The sequence below is a fragment of the Electrona antarctica genome (genome assembly GCF_951216825.1).
Source record: "Electrona antarctica genome assembly, chromosome: 15".
Classification (NCBI taxonomy): Eukaryota; Metazoa; Chordata; class Actinopteri; order Myctophiformes; family Myctophidae; genus Electrona; species Electrona antarctica.
In genome coordinates this window covers 3,623,490-3,649,107 of record NC_136796.1, presented here as the reverse complement: position 1 = coordinate 3,649,107, position 25,618 = coordinate 3,623,490, and the positions used below count along the sequence as shown (strand labels likewise).

General features: G+C 44.3%; 1 pseudogene across 1 annotated transcript; it reads right to left on the bottom strand.

Annotated features, from left to right (window-relative positions):
- Nucleotides 1–810: 810 nt before the first annotated feature.
- On the bottom strand, nt 811–24,764 carry LOC306938702 (annotated as a pseudogene). The gene is made up of 6 exons: nt 24,685–24,764; nt 23,675–24,085; nt 20,468–21,119; nt 5,008–5,114; nt 3,998–4,408; nt 811–1,507 (listed from the first exon to the last, which is right to left on the bottom strand). The product of its transcript is annotated as an uncharacterized misc_RNA (transcript).
- Between the last annotated feature and the right edge of the window lie 854 nt (nt 24,765–25,618).

Sequence of the window (25,618 nt, the reverse complement as noted above, 5' to 3'; positions counted from 1 at the left end):
AATATATCCGTTCTACAATAAACAGGTTGTCTTGTGGATTATAATAAGGGTGAGCATTGCGTCAGAATAGAGGATAGCCCCTTGAGATGCAGCATCTCATTTTAGAGGGGGTCCTATATGCACCGATACAACAATACATGCAGTACTGTGCAAATCCACAATACACAGTACACACTATGCAATACAATTATGGCACAATTAATGTTGTATCCCTTACATCCTGTTAGTGTCATTGAGGCAAATAACTGGTAAGTGTGTATAATTTGACATAATTGTGTGTGGATCAAATGTCTGATCACTGGTAAAGCATCATTCTCATCTTGTGTCTGTCCCGTGACCCGTTTAGTTTGGGTGTGGAAACGCCACCTTTTGGCCACCAATCCACCAGCAACAATTAAAAGCACATTATACAACAGGTCGTTTCGAGGAAGCAATCTGATTGGTTGAAACAGCCTTCTAGCCGTGGTTCAAACGAGCACCACTCCACACCTAATCAAAACAAAGAATTCAGCTGCTCTGTTCTCCCAGAGCGCAGCAAACTCGGTGGCTAGGCTAGCTAGTTTATTGGGACATTTGTGGTCATAGTGACTACATCTGTCATTAAAAAATATGTTTTATCAGTGATTTTCTTAGTTTTAAGGGTAACTGTTGTATAATTGCAACATTACACTCGAGGGGGTGGTTTAACGTCATTGATGTACTTCTGCGTTGCTTTCGGAACTTGCCTTGCGGGCTCGTTCCTTCAGCATTGCAGGCGTGCATTAATGACGTTAAACCACCCCCTCTCGTGTAATATTGCTTAAATCTTTGCTATATCAGGTACAACGGGTCAAGCAGGCTGACGGACCTATTGACCAACGTCTTCTCATCGTCCACAAGGCTGTACCCAAACAGTTCCATGGTCGGCCCGCACACCATCTGAACGACCCGGGCCAGCTCGTACGGCAGGCTAAACCTCCACTTGTCCGCCTGCTCCAAGGAGTTCCTATTGGTTTTCCAAGGATACAAAGGATCGTTGTTCGCCGGCGTGGTCTGCGTGTTCCTCAGAATCCACTCCCTGGCCTGCGAACTGAACGGTATCCCCGCAAAGCTGTAAATCTCCTCGGCCTTCTGCATGGGGTAGCGGGTGACGTCCTCGTAGCGCAGCAGCATGTAGCGTCGCCGCAGCCAGCGAGGCCGGCTCAGACCCACCATGGCCGACATGCGGACGCTGTCACATTGCTCCTTCAGCCACTTCACCTGCTCGTCGTCCTCGGGCACCTTGCCCTGCCGCGCCCACGTCTTCCACTTCTTGAAGAAGGGGAAGACCACCATGCGGGACGCCAGCATGGCCCGGGGGTCTCGCACCAGCTGGATGACCCTCAGGTCCAGACGAGGGTCTTCCACCAAGGGACGCAGGATGTCTAGCTGGCGCAGGCGGACGGTCTTGATGACGCGGTGTTCTTTAGTGAGGCAGGATTGGGATGCCAGGGTCAGGTTGAGAGGCCTGCAGCTTGTCGTATTACACCTGGGTGAAGAGAGGGACATATCTAGCTGTAAGTCCTTAGTGTGGAGTCAAAACAAGACTCTCTGAATTACTGTAGTCCAGGGTTTCCAGAAGGTTGCATACTCGGGTTCGGGTTAATTTCCATGCAGCCAATTTGAACCGGAAACAAATACGAGGCCGGGGTGTCATATTTGTTTACATTGCTGCCAATAAGCCAATCAAACTAAGCTATGGGAAAGTTAACTGGATCAGTTAACCATACAATGGTACTTTCTGGATAACCCGCACAGAGCCTACTGTAAAACGCTGTGGCTTCCCTCTGCAATTGCAATGGCTTTCAGACTGCTGAATTAATTAGCCTGGCTGTTGAATCCCCCTATGCATAATAGCCTAAATCTTATCTTACAAACAGAATTACGTTCCCATATATCCTTTTACATCATTCATACAGTGATATGCAGTTTATGCACGGCCTATACAGTATAGACTGAACAATGCCTATACACAGTGGCGTGCACAGATAGACACTAGGGGGTGCTAGAGGATTCAAAAGCCTATACAGATTCAAGTAAGTAGCCTTGCTTAGCCATGAGGCCCATAGGGCAGGAGCCTGTCTCCTGTTTCTGTAGCCATGAGCCCCATAGGGCAGGAGCCTGTCTCCTGTTTCTGTAGCCATGAGGCCCATAGGGCAGGAGCCTATCTCCTGTTTCTGTAGCCATGAGGCCCATAGGGCAGGAGCCTGTCTCCTGTTTCTGTAGCCATGAGGCCCATAGGGCAGGAGCCTGTCTCCTGTTTCTGTAGCCATGAGGCCCATAGGGCAGGAGCCTATCTCCTGTTTCTGTAGCCATGAGGCCCATAGGGCAGGAGCCTATCTCCTGTTTCTGTAGCCATGAGGCCCATAGGGCAGGAGCCTATCTCCTGTTTCTGTAGCCATGAGGCCCATAGGGCAGTAGCCTATCTCCTGTTTCTGTAGCCATGAGGCCCATAGGGCAGGAGCCTATCTCCTGTTTCTGTAGCCATGAGGCCCATAGGGGCAGGAGCCTATCTCCTGTTTATGTAGCATGAGGCAGCTAGTACACCCCCTGGACATGACGCTAGTATGTCGCAGGGACTTACCCACCAATCCAACCCTTGATGCTGAGTGTCAAGCAGAGAGACACTGGGTCCCATTTTTTAGAGTCTTTGGTATGACCCGGCCGGGGATGGAACCCCCGACATCCCAGTCTCAGGGCGGACACTCTAACCACAAGGCCACTGAGCTGGTACAGATTGAGCATAGAGTTCAACCACACCCCACTTCTGTAGCCAACACGGAAAAAACTGCTGTCAAAATCAACACTAACAGACCAAACCTGTTCTACACAGCTGGCCCGTATAGGCCAGTCAATCTAAGGTTTGACACAAAATAAAATTGCAATAGTAATCGTTCAAGAACATATTAAAAATTAAAAATTAAAAAATGAAATATTTAGTGGATCATGGTAAATTCAGGAGTTGAAAGTTGGGGTACCATTAATTCTTTCACCGCCATTGCCGTAGATGTAGGTCAATTGAAGCCTATTGTTTGATACTACGCTTACCGCCATTGCCGTTGATTAATGGCAATTGCGCTTTTATAGTGCATTCGATCGATCGAGCCATAATGCTACTTACGTTAGCATCTGGTAGCTAACAAGACTCCGGAGCCCATCTTAGATCATCGGCACCATAAGAATCCATTCTATCCGTTTCTTTCAATCGCCTGTATCTCCTATTCCTTGACCCATATGGCATTTTTGGTCAAAACAGCGTTTCTTTGATGGCACAGAGCCGGCGATGTGGAGCTCCCCAGTACATATCGTACAGTTGAACGGGACCTGTTCAACTTCCTAGGATAATACTTTTTCCGGTATGTGGCTTTTCAAAATAAGAGCTCAACTGGGAAAAATGCTGGCGTGAATTAGATCCTAATTTTTCAATAAATGCTAAGTGTTAACAACCTACTGTATATAAGGCAAAACATTTCTAAATTTCATTGTGCTTTAAGTAACATGTGACGTGACGAACTAGGGGGTTTTCATGATTCTGAATCCATTGCAAGCATTCGTTTTGCACTCCTTGGGGCTAAAAACGGCCATAGCCGTCATCACAAATGTGATGAGGTCATCAGTGGCTATGGCCGAATTTAGGATTTTTTTCCGTGCAAAACTGAATGCTTGGAATGGATTCAGAATCATGAAAAACCCCTAGTTTGACACGTCACATGCTACTTAAAGCATAATGAGGAATTTAAATGCCTTATATAGGTTGTTAATGGTACGGTACCCCAACTTTTGACCTGGAAAAAAAGTATGTTCCACTAAATCCATGAAGGAAAACTTTTAATATATGATGTAGGAGGATATTATTAACGATATCACATTACTATTGCAATATCTTCTGGGTCACGCCTCTTTGTAGCATAGATTGACTGGCCGAATACTGGCTCTACGTGAAAACAAAAGTTATCAAAATCTGCAATACCACACATACCTGACCCCTGGAGTGCAGACAGGCTTTTTACAGAGAGCTGCGCTGGCATGTCTAGCGTACAGCGTGGGCGTCACATGGTTCAGAGGCCGTGGAGAAATGAATTCTTCCAGGGGGGTGAAGTCGCACAGGAACAGTCCCTGGAGAACGTCCTTGTGGAACCCTGCCAATCCCTGTAAGTACCACAGGGGTTCGTACAGATAGAACATATTGTCGCCGTGCTGGTTGAAAAACTCCCCCACAAACGAGGAACCCGTCCTGGTCGAGGCGAGGATTAGGAGGTGCTTGTGGCCTCCGCTGTGGCTGTTGGCGTCCATGATGTCCTCCTCCTCCTCTGGCTCCTCGGAGGGCAGACCCTGCTGGGTTTGTGGCGTCGGATGTGGAGTCACTCTCTGGATCAGCTCATCAGAGACCCTGATGAGACAAGTTGGATTGATTAGCTCACATTTCATATAAACTAATTCAGCGTACAAACAAATGTTGTAGTTTTCCCAACTACCGTGACCGCGGTCGTCACCGTATCACCTAAAACTGGGGTATGTGTGGGCCTTAAATCTCCATCTCCATCACACATACAGTAGAGGCCTATACTTTATATTGTTTAGATTTGACAGGTTGAATTGTGCAGTTTATTTTTTGTCTTTCATTTCTTTCTACTTTTTGTCTATGTTGAGTCGGGTGCTGCAAATTGTAATTTCATTGCACCTGCAAAACTGTGCCCTTATGTCTCTATGTATGTAACTGTATTTTTATTTCTGTTTTTGTGTTATGTCAAATGTGTGTATATGTGTTGCATACCAGGCCGCTGGGCCACAAGACAAATTTCAGTGCGAATTGACAATAAAGTACTATATCATATCATATCAATTAGACATTTACAGGTTTAGGAACCAATTAGACATTTACAGGTTTAGGAACCGATTGGACATTTACATGTTTACAACAGTATACAACTGGAACCAAATGGACCCGTAACTTCCACTGCATCTCAATATGAAGGCCACCTCCCTCACCTCGATAAGATGTTGGTCTCCTGTTCGATGATGACCAGGGCCACGATGCAGATGAAGATGATGGCATACTTGGTCTTCATTTTTAACGGTGGACCTTGAAGTGACGTCTAGTGTGTGTTCGCCAACGGCTCCTGTCTTGAAGGAATCTGTTCAATAAATCTGTTTTAATAAATATATTAAAATATAGGTCCAACTTCCCCTAACCTCCCAACATGTGGCTTGTTAAGGAAAGGGGTAGGATGAAATCAAAAGCAATTGCTTCTTTATTATACACATCTGCGTTTATCACAATTTTAGACAAATTAAACAGTTCAGAAACAATGCAATGCACTCAGCAGTGTTGTTATTGTCGACTAAAACTAAGACGAAAAATGTTCGTCGACTACCTTTTTTCACTGACCAAAACTAAATGGAAACTGAATGAAAACTAAGCTATGTTGACTAAAACTAATACTAAATGTATTGACAACAGATACAAACTAGACTAACATGTTAGGAAGGGACTAGTGGACAAGAGATCCAGTATAAGTCATTTTACACTTGGTTGCATGCTGAAAATAGCAGATCTACAAGCACACAACGCATCGCAGCGGGACAAGTTGTGAGCTTGTAGATCGGCTATTTTCAGCAAGTGTAAAATCAGTCATTACGACGCCATCAAGGCCCGCCAAAATACATTTTAGTCGACTAAATCAACTGTAGATTGAGTCGACTAAAATCTTATGACATTTAGTCGACTAAAACTAGACTAACACTAAAACATTCCAGGTGACTAAAACTAAGATTCTCTGTGGGGTTCAGGTCAGGCCAGTTGGCTGGTCAGTTAAGCACTGTAATACCATGGTCAGTACACCAGTTACTAGTAGTTTTGGCTCTGTGGGCAGGTGCCAAATCGAGCTGGAAAGGAAAATCAGCATCTCCATAAAAGCTTGTCAACATACTAAGGCTTCCACTGTCAGTGGACCAACAGCATGCAGATGACATGGCCTAAATCATCACTGTGTTTTATCAAGTCCAGGGTCTCAACACAACCGTCTATTATGATATTGTACAGCACTGTTAGCTCTGGTCCATAGCTCTAACGCGTTGCATTTATAGAGCTATGGACCAGAGCTACAGCACTGTTAGCTCTGGTCCATAGCTCTAATGCGTTGCATTTATAGAGCTATGGACCAGAGCTACAGCACTGTTAGCTCTGGTCCATAGCTCTAACGCGTTGCATTTATAGAGCTATGGACCAGAGCTACAGCACTGTTAGCTCTGGTCCATAGCTCTAATGCGTTGCATTTATAGAGCTATGGACCAGAGCTACAGCACTGTGTGCTTCCATATCTTGCTTTTTGTTGATGCTGATCTAACTTTTCCAGCAGGACTTGGCAACCTGCCCACAGAGCCAAAACTACTGGCCCAAACACACGCATGTGCATACGCACGCACGCACGCACGCACGCACGCACGCACGCACGCAAGCACGCAGTATATTAAATATCAGAATGTTTGACTCCCTGCTGACTTGCGATGGATTCAGAATCACGTTGTTTCCTCTGGTCCAGTGCGTAAGCAAACTCACTAACACACTTTTTGAATAATAATAATTTAATTTTCAATGTTGCAACACTTAAAATATAGAATATGAAATGTTAACGGTAATACCGTATCATATCGATATCACAATATTTGGCATAAATACAGAGATATGAAATGTTGTGCAGCCCTACTGTACAGATAGAAGGAATCCGTGTATCTTGTGTTCAATCAATATTCTGTCTGGTGTCCCAAAATTGAAAATCGAAAATTGGCTTGTTTTTCAATATCAGCTTTTTAACTACAAGGATGGAAAACAGAAATTGACTCAAATCGCGTTTTTCTTTTTTGTTAAACACAACTTCTTGCCAAGATAACAAGTATTCTGAAATCGAAAATCCAAAAATGCCCTTTTTCAATTTCCAATATCTGTCTTTCGTCTACATGAATGGAAAATTAAGTCCTCTTTCCGCTTGTAGTTCTAACACACCCGGAACCGATCCGGAAGCTTCCAATATGTTTTTAGCTAGCCGACTGTAGGGCTAACAGATTAGCACAGTACTGTACTGTACAGTAGCCTACAGCAATCTTGCGTGCGGGACGGACCGTCGGAACAGGACGGGTCCCTCGGACGCGGCCGTGGATCTCCCGGTGCACCCCATTTATGATTATTGATTATGATGATCGCCCTTTTTTTAATAGCCTAGGCCTACTTTATTATACAGAAACAAAAACACAATACAACATCAAGACAATTAATGCTTTGTGCCTGATCATATCTGTTCTTATCCTTGTTTCCATATCGCCTATCTTTTTTCAGTCCTGTGTATTGTCACCGGAGGAGACAATACATTAATTTATTGTTTTAATTTATTTATTTACAATACATTTCTAAGCGATATCTTTATATAGTGCTGGGTGTGTGGGTGTGATGCAATGATAGCCATTGCATACATTGCAATCGGATTCAGCACTAAGATAATAGATAATTAATTTAGAATTAAATTAATTGATAAAATAACGCATTATTCAATGATGCGTTATGGCTACGCACTGTGTGGGTGCAGATAGCCGATCTACAACCTCATAGCCTATATGAATATGTAATGAACCTATATGATGATAATAATAGATAGCCAAATGTGCTTCCTTGCACACTTTTGATTGCACCTGTTAAAATCTTATTCAGCTGTGAGCGGATAGAGATAGATAGATAGATAGATAGATAGATGCTAAAACTTTTAGCATCAATAATAATCGTATAGTGTTCAACATTTGTAAACGGCAATGCTGCCAACTCTCACGCTTTGAGAGTGACAGTCACGCAATGTGGCCACGCCACACCTCCCATTTCTCACACACGCACAATACGCACGGCGAGGGGGGGCATATAATGTGCCAAAAAAGCCAAGTCGGCTCTCAATGTTCTCCCCGGCTCCGCCGCGTAATAACGCGCGCGCATATGTGCGTCCTCCCCAACGGCAAAGTAGCCGATCTGCATGAGATAATGCAGCGCTGTTATATGCAGGCAGCAGACTGCAGTAGTAGGGTAACTATAGTGAACCACCAAATCGTCAGCAGGTCCCTGACTGTGACGCATGGAAATGTTTATGGAAAACAATAGCCTCCACAACAAGTGAGTAGCCTAAGTGACTATCTCTCTGGCGTCTCTTGCGCGAGATGAGGAACGGTGCCAGTGCGCACATAAGTCCTCGTGTGTGTGTGTGTGTGTGTGTGTGTGTGTGTGTGTGTGTGTGTGTGTGTGTGTGTGTGTGTGTGTGTGTGTGTGTGTGTGTGTGTGAGGGGAGAGGGGCCGCATCGCGACTCGTCGTCATGAATCATGCGTAAACTAAGAACGTAACAGTGGAGTATCTATGTAAACTATACATACTATACTATATAATATATTATACATGTGTACTATAAAGTGCTATGACTACATAAAGTGCAATTCTAGAGCTGTCTACGTAACAAGCTATAAGTCTGTTTAAAATACTATCTAAGTCAACATAATGTGCTATCTAAGGGGCTAGGCTAGGGCAAGTGCTACGGGCCATGGTGGAGTCTGAAGAGGTGGGTTTTCAGACTACGGCGGAAGATTGGGAGTGAGGCTGCAGTTCTGACAGTGATGGGAAGTGCATTCCATAGTTTTGGAGCCAGAAGGGAGAAGAGTTTGGGACGTGTGGAGCGTTGTCCCGGCGTTTTTAGTGAAGGTACCTCCAGCATCCCTGCGTTGGCTGATCTGAGTGCGCGGGAGGGTTTGTAGGGTACGATCATACTTGTGAGATATGGGGGGGCCATGCCTTTGGTTGCTTTGAATGCCAGCATCAGAGTTTTGTATTCTGTGCGGGCAGCGACCGGGAGCCAATGGAGGGAGCGGAGAAGGGGGGTGACGTGTGAGAATTTTGGCTGGTTGAAGACCAAGCGGGCTGCGGCATTTTGGATCAGTTGGAGGGGCTTAAGTGCACATGCCGGTAGGCCAGTAAGGAGGGAGTTACAATAGTCAAGTTTTGACAAGACTGTTGTCTGGATTAGGAGCTGGGCTGACTCCTGGGTGGCAGAGAGAGAGAGAGAGAGAGAGAGAGAGAGGCAGAGAGAGATAGGGGGACTCTCTCTCTCTGGGGAGGCAGAGAGAGAGAGAGAGAGAGAGAGAGAGAGAGAGAGAGAGAGAGAGAGAGTGCCCACAGGTGTGTGGGCATTGGGAAATCATGAAATAAGAAAATGTAAAAAATAAGGCATTTTCTCAAATTTAGAATTTTTATTTCACAACATATTCCCCAATTTCCACTGAGGTTATGGGGTGAATGAATGTGCCAACACAGTGACATTGTCCTGCATCAGATCAGAATACGTTTTTAAAAGTCTGACTTTTATATAAACCGATATGGATATTTAATTGGAGACATGCTGGGCACACATGGACACATGGACAAAATGTGGGTTATTATTTAGCATCATATGCAGATATCATTTTCTTTTGCAGTTTATAATTAAGCAAAAAAAAGGAAAAAATATCCACAAATATGTATGATTTTTTGAGTGGTCCAACCACTCCCTTATGGAGCTATGTGTGTGGCTGGCATGGCTGGCTGGCTGGCTGGCTGGGTCTGAGCACGAAAACATAATGGTTGTTTTTCACCACCTGTGCGCAACCTAACACACACACAAACACACACGCACATATTAACTGCATTTATTTATGATGATTTTGGGTGTGCCAGTACAGTACAGTGACAGTACAGTACAGTACAGTACAGTACAGTACAGTACAGTACAGTACAGTACAGTACAGTACAGTACAGTACAGTACAGTACAGTACAGAAGTGGGACCCCGACACGGTAGCTCTGTCATTTCTCAACCGTTTCTGACTCTGGGTGGCACACCGGAACAGCCCCTCCCCCCACTCACTTCACATGGGTGTGATTTTATTTTCTAGGGTGGGATGTCTGTATTCCTCTAAATCAATGTTAAAAAAGGCCAAATCGACATTAAAAAAATGCTTTATAACAGGTCGTTATTGTAAAGTGCCACCTTAAAATCTTATTCAGCTGTGAGCGGAGATAGATAGCTAACTGTTAATACATACTTCATGTGCCTCTGTGCTTGAATGTTTATCCAAAAAAGTCCAGAATGTATAGACTGTAAACAACTCATGCACATATAAACTTAATCAGTCAAGGTCATACACTTGAGTCTGACATGTTGTTTTTTTATTTAGTGCCATTAATGTTGATATTACAGGCCTAATATGACTATCAAGTAAATAAAAACACATGCACTTCATCTCATAACGGTTGCCTATACACCTGTCCTATAGTCTAGGGCAGGCCTATGCATGCCTTTGTAGGCCTAATGGTTGGAAAGCTTCCTCCAAACTTGAATAAAAAGCACACCAACTTTATAGGAATACAAACCTCTGCTGTTCTGCTGATTTGTCAAATCACAATGACATCCTGTTTTGCCATTATATTTGCAAGCACATATACACAGTCAGTCACCTATTGCATTGAAACATTTCTGGTTTCACACATTTTTGTAAAACACAAGAGAGTAATCAAACGTGGGTGACACATCTTTGGTATAAGCCTAGCAGTTGAGATAAATAACAGTCTAAGAAGTCGATAATTTATTCTGACACCGAAAAGGCATAGCTGTCCTGACCCCTAATCCATCATTTATTTATATATTATGGATAATTAGTGTGGGTTTAGACTAGTGTTATTCAGCTCAAGTAACTGCATGTCATCTGTCATGCCTGGCTATATGCCTACAGTCTTTGTAAACATTAGGCCTACATCCTGATCTGATGCTGCAGCTGAACACAAGGTAGGCCTAGGCCTACACAGTGCGGCACTGCGCCTGATGTTCTGTCGCCGCGGTACAGGATTATTGGCTATACGGCTATTTGCACACGCCTTGATTGACAGGTCAATGATAAGTCGTCGTCCGATCCTTTCCACTTTTATTTTACAGATGTTTACAGATAAATAGCTTTAACAGATACATTGTTTTAAACACCGTCACCAGTCCTGGCAGTCCATTACATTACACAGACCGGTCAGAGTTCACACCAAAGCGGCAAAGCCGACATCACACACACCTGCACGCACGCACGCACGCACGCACGCACGCACGCACGCACGCACGCACGCAAACAATTTTTCTTGTTCTCTATAATGCAATGCAATCTTATCTTTTTAGCATAGGGCTTCAAAGAAGTGCCATCATGACTTTACAAATGTTTAACAAGAGGAAGTAGGCCAATAGCCTATACGATTATTATTGATGCTAAAAGTTTTAGTTAAAGCATTAACTATTAGCATTAGTTAAAAATAGCATTTAATTGAACTGCAGTGACATGATTGACGTCTGTCTGTCTGTCTGTCTGTCTGTCTGTCTGTCTGTCTGTCTGTCTGTCTGTCTGTCTGTCTGTCTGTCTGTCTGTTGGTGGGATAAAGTAGACATTTTAAGCAGTTACCATTACTTATAAGAGTGTGCACCCCTGTGCACACCCCTGTGCACACTGGCCTGTCAGAGGTCGTCTGACAGGCCAGGTCAGACGACCTCTCTGGCCTGCTTCAAGGGGCGCCCCGACCAACGGACTGATATGATCCAATCTAATTCTCCAGGTCAGACGACCCCTCTGGCCTGCTTCAAGGGGCGCCCCGACCAACGGACTGATATGATCCAATCTAATTTGTGATGTGTGAATAAAGTATCCCGAGCAATCATTAAAATATGCCAGTTCTTATAATTCCATGACTTATGTTTACAGCCTGTTTATTGGACTATCAGATAATTCTCGCACGATAACGAAGCATCACTATCTATCTATCTATCTATCCGCTCACAGCTGAATAAGATTTTAAGGTAGCACTTTACAATAACAACCTGTTATAAAGCATTTATAAACATTTATTTAAAAAAATGCCTTTTTTAATGTCGATTTGGCCTTTTTTAACATTGATTTAGAGGAATACAGACATCCCACCCTAGAAAATAAAATCACACCCATGTGAAGTGAGTGGGGGGAGGGGGGGGGGGTTCAGACCCACAGGATCGAGCCCAGGGTGCCGGGCCGGTTCCGGCGAGCCGCCCCGCGTCCGAAACGGTAGAGAAATGACAGAGTTACCATGCATGTTAGGGGCCCCGGGGTCCCCGGAACATCCAGACCCCCAGGAACGTGCCCGGGGGACCGGGCCGGTTCCGGTGTGCCACCCAGTCAGAAACGGTTGAGAAATGACAGAGCTACCGTGTCGGGGTCCCACTTCTGTACTGTACTGGCACACCCAAAATCATCATAAATACATGCAGTTAATATGTGCGTGTGTGTTTGTGTGTGTGTTAGGTTGCGCACAGGTGGTGGAAAACAACCATGATGTTTTCGTGCTCAGACCCAGCCAGCCAGCCATGCCAGCCACACACATAGCTCCATAAGGGAGTGGTTGGACCACTCAAAAAATCATACATATTTGTGGATATTTTTTCCTTTTTTTTGCTTAATTATAAACTGCAAAAGAAAATGATATCTGCATATGATGCTACATAATAACCCACATTTTGTCCATGTGTCCATGTGTGCCCAGCATGTCTCCTATTAAATATCCATATCGGTTTATATAAAAGTCAGACTTTTAAAAACGTATTCTGATGTGATCTGATGCAGGACAATGTCACTGTGTTGGCACATTCATTCACCCCATAACCTCAGTGGAAATTGGGGAATATGTTGTGAAATAAAAATTCTAAATTTGGGAAAATGCCTTATTTTTTACATTTTCTTATTTCATGATTTCCCCATGCCCACACACCTGTGGGCACTCTCTCTCTCTCTCTCTGCCTCCCCAGAGAGAGAGAGTCCCCCTATCTCTCTCTGCCTCTCTCTCTCTCTCTCTCTCTCTCTCTCTCTCTCTGCCTCCCCAGAGAGAGAGAGAGTCCCCCTATCTCTCTCTCTCCCTCCCTCTCTCTCTCTCTCTCTCTCTCTCTCTCTCTCTCTGAACAGAACTAACGACGAGTCGCGATGCGGCCCCTCTCCCCTCACACACACACACACACACACACACACACACACACACACACACACACACACACACACACACACACACACACACACACACACACAAGGACTTATGCGCGCACTGGCACCGTTCCTCATCTCGCGCAAGAGACGCCAGAGAGATAGTCACTTAGGCTACTCACTTGTTGTGGAGGCTATTGTTTTCCATAAACATTTCCATGCGTCACAGTCAGGGACCTGCTGACGATTTGGTGGTTCACTATAGTTACCCTACTACTGCAGTCTGCATATATCTGCATATATCTCATGCAGATCGGCTACTTTGCCGTTGGGGAGGACGCACATATGCGCGCGCGTTATTACGCGGCGGAGCCGCGGAGAACATTGAGAGCCGACTTGGCTTTTTTGGCACATTATATGCCCCCCCTCGCCGTGCGTATTGTGCGAGCGTGAGAAATGGGAGGTGTGGCGTGGCCACATTGCGTGACTGTCACTCTCAAAGCGTGAGAGTTGGCAGCATTGCCGTTTACAAATGTTGAACACTATACGATTATTATTGATGCTAAAAGTTTTAGTTAAAAATAGCATTTAATTGAACTGCAGTGACATGATTGACATCTGTCTGTCTGTCTGTCTGTCTGTCTGTCTGTCTGTCTGTCTGTCTGTCTGTCTGTCTGTCTGTCTGTCTCTATCTATCTATCTATCTATCTATCTATCTATCCGCTCACAGCTGAATAAGATTTTAACAGGTGCAATCAAAAGTGTGCAAGGAAGCACATTTGGCTATCTATTATTATCATCATATAGGTTCATTACATATTCATATAGGCTATGAGGTTGTAGATCGGCTATCTGCACCCACACAGTGCGTAGCCATAACGCATCATTGAATAATGCGTTATTTTATCGATTAATTTAATTCTAAATTAATTATCTATTATCTTAGTGCTGAATCCGATTGCAATGTATGCAATGGCTATCATTGCATCACACCCACACACCCAGCACTATATAAAGATATCGCTTAGAAATGTATTGTAAATAAATAAATTAAAACAATAAATTAATGTATTGTCTCCTCCGGTGACAATACACAGGACTGAAAAAAGATAGGCGATATGGAAACAAGGATAAGAACAGATATGATCAGGCACAAAGCATTAATTGTCTTGATGTTGTATTGTGTTTTTGTTTCTGTATAATAAAGTAGGACTAGGCTATTAAAAAAAGGGCGATCATCATAATCAATAATCATAAATGGGGTGCACCGGGAGATCCACGGCCGCGTCCGAGGGACCCGTCCTGTTCCGACGGTCCGTCCCGCACGCAAGATTGCTGTAGGCTACTGTACAGTACAGTACTGTGCTAATCTGTTAGCCCTACAGTCGGCTAGCTAAAACATATTGGAAGCTTCCGGATCGGTTCCGGGTGTGTTAGAACTACAAGCGGAAAGAGGACTTCATTTTCCATTCATGTAGACGAAAGACAGATATTGGAAATTGAAAAAGGGCATTTTTGGATTTTGGATTTCAGAATACTTGTTATCTTGGCAAGAAGTTGTGTTTAACAAAAAAGAAAAACGCGATTTGAGTCTATTTTCGTTTTCCATCCCTGTAGTTAAAAAGCTGATATTGAAAAACAAGCCAATTTTCGATTTTCAATTTTGGGACACCAGAATTATAGTGTTGTGCACCACAAGATGCCCAACAGACCGCTCAGGCTTACAATACTCACAATATTAACATCCACCAAGATGGCTACAGATATTGATTGTCCAGCAGTGTTGATTTTGACACAAATCTTTGTCTTTTGAGGTCATTTAGTTTTAGTCACATTTTAGTCATCTGAAAAGTTGTAGATTTAGGGCCTTATCTTGCCTGCCCTTATCCCTCAACTTTTTCGCTATTTTTTACTATTTTGAAAAAAACATTTTAAAATAGTTCAACTAGCCGATCTACATCTACACACTGTGAGCTTGTAGATCAGCTATTTGAACTATTCTAGGGATAAGGCTAAAGGGGTGGCGCAAGATAGCCCTTAGTCTAATTTTAGTGGACTAAATGTCATAAGATGCAAGTCAACTAAATCTACAGTTGATTTTGCCAACAAAACATATGTTGGCAGGCCTTGATAGCGCCGTAATACAAGATTGTACGCTGCATGCTGAAAATAGCAGATCTACAAGCTCACAACGTGTAACGCTGCAACTCGTTGTGAACTAGCTCGTAGATCCACTATTTTAATACAACATAATCTGTCAGTAAGTTTGACATGCAGTATGGATTTAGAAAGAACAACTTATTCAAGTATTTCACACATCTAAAGTCACACTGTTATACAATGGTACTAATACAAAGCACACAAATTGATCAAACATGTCAAATTCCCACTATAGGAATTCACATCCAGGTGAAGATAATAGACATTTTACCTTCTTCTGCACAGGAGAAAAGACGCTGCTTCTTCACAAACACACCTGTGTGGAGTGTGGAGTGTCTGAGCTCATCTGAGGTCGTTGTCAGTTTGTCACGCCCTCAAAAGAAGAAAGAATGGACCTATGCAAACAGATCCTATCAAAACAGATCATTATGATTGATGAGTGTTTAATGCAGGGCATGGCGTGATTAATAGGAATGCAGTGTCACAATAGTTTGACGCAGCCTCCCCCTGGCCAGCCGGGGCGCCTGATGGAGTTTTCGTCAGTGGAAAAAGGTAGTCGACGAACATTTTTCGTCTTAGTTTTAGTCGTCATAGCTTAGTCTTCATTTAGTTTCCATTTTGTTTTCATCAGTGGAAAAAGGTAGTCGACGAACATTTTTCGTCTTAGTTTTAGTCGACAAAAACAACACTGATGAGAACTTCCTACTTTTGGTGCTTTTAACCCATTCTGGACGGGAACGACTTTTGGTGTTTTGAGCATTATGTTATAACTTTAGCTATTGAAAAATAGCAGAGCTACAAGCTCATATAGCACTCTGCTATTTTTTGAAAAATCATGAAAATTTGGCGCAGATCTTTGAATATATATTCTTTCAGAGCAAACGTTTTTAACTCAAATCTTTGCTTCTGGAGGCGTTCCTGGAACAACATTTTTTTAGATGGGGGTCGGCGGCCAATTTCATATATTGTTGGGGGTCGTTGACATTAAATAGTTTGAGATCCACTGATACAGAAACAGGGTTTTTCAGAAAACTGTCAGGATTTAGAAGACATTTGTAGAATCTGTTCTCAGGTTTAAGTACATTTTGATAGCAATACTTTTGTACTTTTATTCAAGTCAATTATATTTCTACAGTGCAGTAGTGATACTTGTGTTTATAATACAATACATAAACTATTTAAATATGGATGTCTCAACAAGCACAGTGAGACCACATGAATCAGATTCATTTTCATAATGTCTTTATTTATTTATTTATAATATATATATATTTTTTTATTATTTTTTTTTACCTGCTCTGGTTGTCTTGCTTAATATGAATAAACATGATGTCAGTTCTTGGCTCTGTCTGCCCATTGAACAGGTGGAAGGAGGAGGAGGTCGGGTGGTGACAATAGCAATTAAAGGATTATGCTTTTAATTCTTGTGTGTGTGTGTGTGTGTGTGTGTGTGTGTGTGTGTGTGTGTGTGTGTGTGTGTGTGTGCGTGCGTGCGTGCGTGCGTGCGTGCGTGCGTGCGTGCTGTAACTGCAAGGCTGTTAGGCAGTTCAGTCACTCTGGTTACCTATACGTAACGAAGGTTACGTATAGGTAACCACGGTTATGTGAGCGATTGAATCACTCCAATATATGATAGTTCCTCCCCTAGGTGGAGCCATCCGATGACTTGGACTTAATGATGATTTCCGTGCTATTACACCGAGGACACTTTGCCCCGCACGTCACTTCCCCTTCCTCGTGCCTTCTCCGAGGCGCGATAGATCTCCGCGACTAGATTGGAGTGATCAAATCGCTCACATAACCGTGGTTACCTACGTAACCTTAGTTATGAAGCTATATTGGATCACTCCAATATATGGTGGTACACTACCAGATCAGTCCATCAGTCAGAATCATCTATCAATGAGAACAAGAGCCAAGCCCTCCACGTGGAAGCGGCCAGCCCCAGCTCAGTCACAGAGAGGAGCCCACTGTCTCCGAAGGAGCAGAGGCAACCCCCAAAACAGCTTGTTCCAACCGATTCTCAGGGACCACATTGTCGCGGTAGAACCTGGTGAAGGCACTAGGTGACATCCAGCTGGCTGAGGCACAGATGTCTGAAAGGGGCACCCCTTAAGCTGTGCCCAAGAAGTAGCCATGCCCCGAACCGAGTGTGCCACCACCGCAGGCGGGAGAGCCCGCCTGGCCAAGCGGTAAGCACAAGCAATGGCTTCGAAAGCCTTTGGCCCAAGACTCTATCACCGTAGCATACGAAGAGCTGATCAGTCAGCCTGATCCCAACGTAAGCGTCCAAAGCCCTTACCAGGCAGAGGACGTTAGGAGCATCACCCGAGCCCTCCACATTCATGGAAGGGACGTATAGGCTGACAGGTGAAGAGGCTGATTCACATGTCCCACAGACAGAACCTTCGGCAGAAAGGAGGAATTGGGTCGCAAAGTCACACTGGCCTTACCAGGACCCATCTGAAGACACTCCGCTCTCACTGAGAGCGCATGGAGCTCACCAACCGCAGAGGTGACTGCCAAGAGAAACGCAATTTTCCATGAAAGGTGCTGAAGAGAGGCAGTATCCAGGGGCTCAAAGGGAGGCTTCCCGAGTGCTGAGAGCACCAAGCCAAGGTCCCAAGCGAGGACCTGAAGAGCCTTCGCTGGGTGGAGGTGCCTCACTCCCTTCATAAAGATCGACAGCAACGGGTCCTTGCAGCTGTCCATCAGGGCCATCAGAATTGCATGCAGAGATAGCGGCAACATACACCTTTAGTGTGTTAGCCGCCTTGACCTCATCCAGCAGTGACTGCTCGCTCGCATGTCACTTTCCCGTGTAATAGCACGGGAATCATCGGTAAGTCCGCTCGATGGCTCCACCTAGCGGAGGAACTATCATATATTGGAGTGATCCAATATAGCACTACATAACCCGAAAGAGACCCCAAAATACGTGCGCGCGCGTGACGGCCTAGCTAGCCGTGGCCAGGCCCATCTTGGACTGCATTTCTGGCTGCGCCACTGGTGCATGCGCGTGTGAGTGCGTGCTTGCTTGCGTGCTATATATCTTTTTTTCAGGGAAAATAAAAAACTGATCCCAAAAAATGATATTTCACCGAAATCGTTTATAACAATTTATTTAACTTAGAATAGTCAGTTATGTAACACAAGAAGATTAAATAGAAATATTGCGACTGTAGGTCGCAGATAGCTCTGGTCCATAGCCTTTATACTGCTTCAGTATAAGGCTATGGGTCTTTCAGTTTTAAAGCTCACATCGAAATCAGACCAGCCTCTCCTCTTTTGTGGAAATCTCACAAACGTTTGACCTACTCACCAATACAAAGACGGGTTGTGTCAATAGAAAGCCTACTTTCCTTAGTGGACGCACTCTGAGCCCCCCACCACACGTATAAACTGTACTTTTTGGCCAGAAAGGGATTTTTTTTCACCGGAGGAAAAATATTCTCTATGAGTCAGTTCTCTGGGCAATATCGGTAGAGGGCGCAGCGGAGTAACTAAAAGTAATTGTTTTCCGGTGGAAACAAAATCCCCTTTTGGCCAAAAAGTACAGTTTATACGTGTGGTGGGGGGCTCAGAGTGCGTCCACTAAGGAAAGTAGGCTTTCTAATGACACAACTCGCCTTTGTTTTGGTGAGTAGCAAAAACGTTCTTTTTATTTACGCTAAAGAGGAGAGGCTGGTCTGCATTCATGCGAGCGGCGGAAGTTGAGAGTAACATAGCTCTAACATAGCTAGGTCGCAGATTACTATGGAAACATGCAAAACATGTCAGTCAATCCGTCACGCCACCATATACAGTATGGCCGTCAGTCCGTCACGCCTCGTAACATGCTCCATATATGGCTGTCTCCATATGAAGATCACGACACTGACCTCATCAAACCCTGGATAGCCATACATGGACAAGACAGGATCATCACCAGTGTAGAAGATCTGATCTGCGATCAGTTTGTCATGACGCAACCGTCATTGTGAAAGAAGTAGAGGGTATTTTCAGTTCCGTTTATTTGCATACATCGTCGACATTACATACAAGACATGCAAGGCCTGTCCGAACCACACTGACTTCTAATATAAAATTAAAGTTGAATAGTTCAAACAATATAAACATAATATGCTGTATGTGACTGATTATCTTACATACATTATTTATGTATAAAATATACCCCGCTCGAGTATATATTTTACATAAAATGCATGGCCCAAGAATGATGATTATTAAAGAATAATATAGATGGCATTTGTCTGATGACATGAAGAACATGATTTTGGCACAGTATCCCGCGAGGCAGACCAAAGTTAAAACACATAGAATAGCATAGACGTCACAAAATACAATTTCACATTACTGCCAACTTCACCTGAGTCAAATATTTAAAGCCATATCGTCAAATATATCCGTTCTACAATAAACAGGTTGTCTTGTGGATTATAATAAGGGTGAGAATAAGGGTCAGAATAGAGGATAGCCCCTTGAGATGCAGCATCTCATTTTAGAGGGGGTCCTATATGCACCCATACAACAATACATGCAGTACTGTGCAAATCCACAATACACAGTACACACTATGCAATACAATTATGGCACAATGAATGTTGTATCCCTTACATCCTAAAAAAGTGTCATTGAGGCAAATAACTGGTAAGTGTGTATAATTTGACATAATTGTGTGTGGATCAAATGTCTGATCACTGGTAAAGCATCATTCTCATCTCGTGTCTGTCCCGTGACCCGTTTAGTTTGGGTGTGGAAACGCCACCTTTTGGCCACCAATCCACCAGCAACAATTAAAAGCACATTATACAACAGGTCGTTTCGAGGAAGCAATCTGATTGGTTGAAACAGCCTTCTAGCCGTGGTTCAAACGAGCACCACTCCACACCTAATCAAAACAAAGAATTCAGCTGCTCTGTTCTCCCAGAGCGCAGCAAACTCGGTGGCTAGGCTAGCTAGTTTATTGGGACATTTGTGGTCATAGTGACTACATCTGTCATTAAAAAATATGTTTTATCAGTGATTTTCTTAGTTTTAAGGGTAACTGTTGTATAATTGCAACATTACACTCGAGGGGGTGGTTTAACGTCATTGATGTACTTCTGCGTTGCTTTCGGAACTTGCCTTGCGGGCTCGTTCCTTCAGCATTGCAGGCGTGCATTAATGACGTTAAACCACCCCCTCTCGTGTAATATTGCTTAAATCTTTGCTATATCAGGTACAACGGGTCAAGCAGGCTGACGGACCTATTGACCAACGTCTTCTCATCGTCCACAAGGCTGTACCCAAACAGTTCCATGGTCGGCCCGCACACCATCTGAACGACCCGGGCCAGCTCGTACGGCAGGCTAAACCTCCACTTGTCCGCCTGCTCCAAGGAGTTCCTATTGGTTTTCCAAGGATACAAAGGATCGTTGTTCGCCGGCGTGGTCTGCGTGTTCCTCAGAATCCACTCCCTGGCCTGCGAACTGAACGGTATCCCCGCAAAGCTGTAAATCTCCTCGGCCTTCTGCATGGGGTAGCGGGTGACGTCCTCGTAGCGCAGCAGCATGTAGCGTCGCCGCAGCCAGCGAGGCCGGCTCAGACCCACCATGGCCGACATGCGGACGCTGTCACATTGCTCCTTCAGCCACTTCACCTGCTCGTCGTCCTCGGGCACCTTGCCCTGCCGCGCCCACGTCTTCCACTTCTTGAAGAAGGGGAAGACCACCATGCGGGACGCCAGCATGGCCCGGGGGTCTCGCACCAGCTGGATGACCCTCAGGTCCAGACGAGGGTCTTCCACCAAGGGACGCAGGATGTCTAGCTGGCGCAGGCGGACGGTCTTGATGACGCGGTGTTCTTTAGTGAGGCAGGATTGGGATGCCAGGGTCAGGTTGAGAGGCCTGCAGCTTGTCGTATTACACCTGGGTGAAGAGAGGGACATATCTAGCTGTAAGTCCTTAGTGTGGAGTCAAAACAAGACTCTCTGAATTACTGTAGTCCAGGGTTTCCAGAAGGTTGCATACTCGGGTTCGGGTTAATTTCCATGCAGCCAATTTGAACCGGAAACAAATACGAGGCAAAACAGAATTACGTTCCCATATATCCTTTTACATCATTCATACAGTGATATGCACTTTATGCACAGCCTATACAGTATAGACTGAACAATGCCTATACAGTACATCAGCAATAATGTGCTAATATGCTAATGTAAGTTTTGTGGTGACATTCAAAAGCCTATACAGATTCAAGTAAGTAGCCTTGCTTAGCCATGAGGCCCATAGGGCAGGAGCCTATCTCCTGTTTCTGTAGCCATGAGGCCCATAGGGCAGGAGCCTGTCTCCTGTTTCTGTAGCCATGAGGTCCATAGGGCAGGAGCCTGTCTCCTGTTTCTGTAGCCATGAGGCCCATAGGGCAGGAGCCTGTCTCCTGTTTCTGTAGCCATGAGGCCCATAGGGCAGGAGCCTGTCTCCTGTTTCTGTAGCCATGAGGCCCATAAGGCAGGAGCCTATCTCTGTAGCCATGAGGCCCATAGGGCAGGAGCCTATCTCCTGTTTCTGTAGCCATGAGGCCCATAGGGCAGGAGCCTGTCTCCTGTTTCTGTAGCCATGAGGCCCATAGGGCAGGAGCCTGTCTCCTGTTTCTGTAGCCATGAGGCCCATAGGGCAGGAGCCTGTCTCCTGTTTCTGTAGCCATGAGGCCCATAGGGCAGGAGCCTATCTCCTGTTTCTGTAGCCATGAGGCCCATAGGGCAGGAGCCTATCTCCTGTTTCTGTAGCCATGAGGCCCATAGGGAAGGAGCCTATCTCCTGTTTCTGTAGCCATGAGGCCCATAGGGCAGGAGCCTGTCTCCTGTTTCTGTAGCCATGAGGCCCATAAGGCAGGAGCCTATCTCTGTAGCCATGAGGCCCATAGGGCAGGAGCCTATCTCCTGTTTCTGTAGCCATGAGGCCCATAGGGCAGGAGCCTATCTCCTGTTTCTGTAGCCATGAGGCCCATAGGGGCAGGAGCTTATCTCCTGTTTATGTAGCATGAGGCAGCTAGTACACCCCCTGGACATGACGCTAATATGTCGCAGGGACTTACCCACCAATCCAACCCTTGATGCTGAGTGTCAAGCAGGGAGACACTGGGTCCCATTTTTTAGATTCTTTGGTATGACCCGGCCGGGGATGGAACCCCCGACCTCCCAGTCTCAGGGCGGACACTCTAACCACAAGGCCACTGAGCTGGTACAGATTGAGCATAGAGTACAACCACACCCCACTTCTGTAGCCAACACGGAAAAAACTGCTGTCAAAATCAACACTAACAGACCAAACCTGTTCTACACAGCTGGCCCGTATAGGCCAGTCAATCTAAGGTTTGACACAAAATAAAATTGCAATAGTAATCGTTCAAGAACATATTAAAAATTAAAAATTAAAAAATGAAATATTTGGTTAATTCAGGCGTTGAAAGTTGGGGTACCATTAATTCTTTCACCGCCATTGCCGTAGATGTAGGTCAATTGAAGCCTATTGTTTGATACTACGCTTACCGCCATTGTCGTTGATTAATGGCAATTGCGCTTTTATAGTGCATTCGATCGATCGAGCCATAATGCTACTTACGTTAGCATCTGGTAGCTAACAAGACTCCGGAGCCCATCTTAGATCATCGGCACCATAAGAATCCATTCTATCCGTTTATTTCAATCGCCTGTATCTCCTATTCCTTGACCCATATGGCATTTTTGGTCAAAACAGCGTATCTTTGATGGCACAGAGCCGGCGATGTGGAGCTCCCCAGTACATATCGTAAACAACAGTTGAACGGGACCTGTTCAACTTCCTAGGATAATATTTTTTCCGGTATGTGGCTTTTCAAAATAAGAGCTCAACTGGGAAAAATGCTGGCGTGAATTAGATCCTAATTTTTCAATAAATGCTAAGTGTTAACAACCTACTGTATATAAGGCAAAACATTTCTAAATTTCATTGTGCTTTAAGTAACATGTGACGTGACGAACTAGGGGGTTTTCATGATTCTGAATCCATTGCAAGCATTCGTTTTGCACTCCTTGGGGCTAAAAACGGCCATAGCCGTCATCACAAATGTGATGAGGTCATCAGTGGCTATGGCCGAATTTAGGATTTTTTTCCGTGCAAAACTGAATGCTTGGAATGGATTCAGAATCATGAAAAACCCCTAGTTTGACACGTCACATGCTACTTAAAGCATAATGAGGAATTTAAATGCCTTATATAGGTTGTTAATGGTACGGTACCCCAACTTTTGACCTGGAAAAAAAGTATGTTCCACTAAATCCATGAAGGAAAACTTTTAATATATGATGTAGGAGGATATTATTAACGATATCACATTACTATTGCAATATCTTCTGGGTCACGCCTCTTTGTAGCATAGATTGACTGGCCGAATACTGGCTCTACGTGAAAACAAAAGTTATCAAAATCTGCAATACCACACATACCTGACCCCTGGAGTGCAGACAGGCTTTTTACAGAGAGCTGCGCTGGCATGTCTAGCGTACAGCGTGGGCGTCACATGGTTCAGAGGCCGTGGAGAAATTAATTCTTCCAGGGGGGTGAAGTCGCACAGGAACAGTCCCTGGAGAACGTCCTTGTGGAACCCTGCCAATCCCTATAAGTACCACAGGGGTTCGTACAGATAGAACATATTGTCGCCGTGCTGGTTGAAAAACTCCCCCACAAACGAGGAACCCGTCCTGGTCGAGGCGAGGATTAGGATGTGCTTGTGGCCTCCGCTGTGGCTGTTGGCGTCCATGATGTCCTCCTCCTCCTCTGGCTCCTCGGAGGGCAGACCCTGCTGGGTTTGTGGCGTCGGATGTGGAGTCACTCTCTGGATCAGCTCATCAGAGACCCTGATGAGACATGATGGATTGATTAGCTCACATTTCATATAAACTAATTCAGCGTACAAACAAATGTTGTAGTTTTCCCAACCACCGTGACCGCGGTCGTCACCGTATCACCTAAAACTGGGGTATGTGTGGGCCTTAAATCTCCATCTTCATCACACATACAGTAGAGGCCTATACTTTATATTGTTTAGATTTGACAGGTTGAATTGTGCAGTTTATTTTTTGTCTTTCATTTCTTTCTACTTTTTGTCTATGTTGAGTCGGGTGCTGCAAATTGTAATTTCATTGCACCTGCAAAACTGTGCCCTTATGTCTCTATGTATGTAACTGTATTTTTATTTCTGTTTTTGTGTTATGTCAAATGTGTGTATATGTGTTGCATACCAGGCCACTGGGCCACAAGACAAATTTCAGTGCGAATTGACAATAAAGTAGTATATCATATCATATCAATTAGACATTTACAGGTTTAGGAACCAATTAGACATTTACAGGTTTAGGAACCGATTGGACATTTACATGTTTACAACAGTATACAACTGGAACCAAATGGACCCGTAACTTCCACTGCATCTCAATATGAAGGCCACCTCCCTCACCTCGATAAGATGTTGGTCTCCTGTTCGATGATGACCAGGGCCACGATGCAGATGAAGATGATGGCATACTTGGTCTTCATTTTTAACGGTGGACCTTGAAGTGACGTCTAGTGTGTGTTCACCAACGGCTCCTGTCTTGAAGGAATCTGTTCAATAAATCTGTTTTAATAAATATATTAAAATATAGGTCTAACTTCCCCTAACCTCCCAACATGTGGCTTGTTAAGGAAAGGGGTAGGATGAAATTAAAAGCAATTGCTTCTTTATTATACACATCTGCGTTTATCACAATTTTAGACAAATGAAACAGTTCAGAAACAATGCAATGCACTCAGCAGTGTTGTTATTGTCGACTAAAACTAAGACGAAAAATGTTCGTCGACTACCTTTTTTCACTGACCAAAACTAAATGGAAACTGAATGAAAACTAAGCTATGTTGACTAAAACTAATACTAAATGTATTGACAACAGATAGTAGCCTACAGCAATCTTGCGTGCGGGACGGACCGTCGGAACAGGACGGGTCCCTCGGACGCGGCCGTGGATCTCCCGCTGCACCCCATTTATGATTATTGATTATGATGATCGCCCTTTTTTTAATAGCCTAGGCCTACTTTATTATACAGAAACAAAAACACAATACAACATCAAGACAATTAATGCTTTGTGCCTGATCATATCTGTTCCTATCCTTGTTTCCATATCGCCTATCTTTTTTCAGTCCTGTGTATTGTCACCGGAGGAGACAATACATTAATTTATTGTTTTAATTTATTTATTTACAATACATTTCTAAGCGATATCTTTATATAGTGCTGGGTGTGTGGGTGTGACGCAATGATAGCCATTGCATACATTGCAATCGGATTCAGCACTAAGATAATAGATCATTAATTTAGAATTAAATTGATCGATAAAATAACGCATTATTCA